This window comes from Nematolebias whitei, chromosome 9 (assembly GCF_014905685.2).
Source record: "Nematolebias whitei isolate Nwh7 chromosome 9, NemWhi1, whole genome shotgun sequence".
In the NCBI taxonomy this organism is placed as follows: domain Eukaryota; kingdom Metazoa; phylum Chordata; class Actinopteri; order Cyprinodontiformes; family Rivulidae; genus Nematolebias; species Nematolebias whitei.
The window spans coordinates 6763798-6765365 of NC_056506.1; the positions used below are offsets into that span (position 1 = coordinate 6763798).

General features: G+C 42.9%; 1 protein-coding gene across 1 annotated transcript in view; it reads left to right on the forward strand.

Moving 5' to 3' along the window:
• The window catches only part of LOC119414861 (putative ferric-chelate reductase 1), a 139225-nt gene that overhangs the window by 15262 nt on the left and 122395 nt on the right, over positions 1–1568 (forward strand). The window lies entirely within an intron of this gene.

Consider the following 1568-nt stretch of genomic DNA (forward strand, 5'->3'; position numbering starts at 1 on the left):
GCATATCATGAAAAGGTTCTCTAAACAAGCTATTAACCTAACCATCTGAATCAACGATGTAACTCTAAACACCTGCAAAAGATTCCTGAGGCTTTTAAAAACTCCCAGCCTTGTTCATTACTCAAAACCGCAATCATGGGTAAGACTGCCGACCTGACTGCTGTCCAGAAGGCCATCATTGACACTCTCAAGCAAGAGGGTAAGACACAGAAAGAAATTGCTGAACGAATAGGCTGTTCCCAGAGTGCTGTATCAAGGCACCTCAGTGGGAAGTCTGTGGGAAGGGAAAAGTGTGGCAGAAAACGCTGCACGAGAAGAGGTGACCGGACCCTGAGGAGGATTGTGGAGAATAAAAAAAAAAAGAAAAAAGAGTTAATAAGATTATAATTTTAAATTAAAAAATTTAATTAGATCACAATAATACAATACCTCCTATTGCTCGGTCATCATATGAGGTGGTTGAATATTTTCTCTTGCTCATCATCGATGTGGCAGGGCTTTAAATCTGGGGTTGGACTTGCTGACGATCAGTTTTAGCTTTTTCATAAAGTGCTACTACAACTTTTTGGCTGAAGTGTTGACGTGATGGATGTTGTAGGCAGCAGGGCTCAAAACCTTTATGCTTAAAACCAGCGCATCAACAACATTCGGACGTAGATCCAGAGCTTTAAAAACTCCTACAGTTTGTTTTGTTGCTTTGGATCGATCTGAATTTCCTGATAAAGGTTTTTTAAAGGCTGCCGTTATCGGTCTTTGAACCAAACTACGTTCACATTTGGATGATGTTGTTTCAAGTCCGTTAACAAGTCAGACGTGTTGCCTGTGGCAGATCCAATCTCTGTGAAACAACGTTGACACAGTTTTGGATTTGTCCACTTGTCTTTTAACAAGAAAGCCATGACTTACCCAAACAGGAGACCACAACAAGATGGCTTGTTTGTTACCTGCTTTGCTACAAATGCTACGCATGCTGCAAGATAATAGTGCCGTGCTGAATCACGCGTAGGAACTTTCTTTCCGCTGCGCATAATCTCTCGTTCATAAAATGTAATGAGTGAAAAAAATAACCGAATGGTACACACATGGACCTAACTGAACATGCTGTACAGAAACGGTTCAATACACCCACGTGTACCGTTACACCACTAATACATATAGTATATAGTATATATGCGGTGCGGAGGTTAGAGAAGGTGAACCTGTGATTGGAAGATTGCTGGTTCAACTCTTGGTACCGACAACATCAAAATGTGGGTGGGATTGGTGAAGCACCCACACCTGTCTCCACCCTCATTTACTCCACTCTGGGCCCTTGAGCAAAGCCCTTAACCCCCCTGCATTTACTCCCCCAGGCGCCCTAGATAGCAGCTCTCTGCTCCACACATAGGGTTGTGGTAGCTCGGTGTCTGTGGTTGTGTCAGGAAGGGCATCCGGCGTAAAAATAGTTGCCAAGGTTTCGTGCGACTCAGCTTGCTGTGGTGACCACTGAAGAAAGGAGCAGCCGAAAGAAGAGGAAAAAAAAGATAGATAGATAGATAGATAGATAGATAGATAGATAGATAGATAGA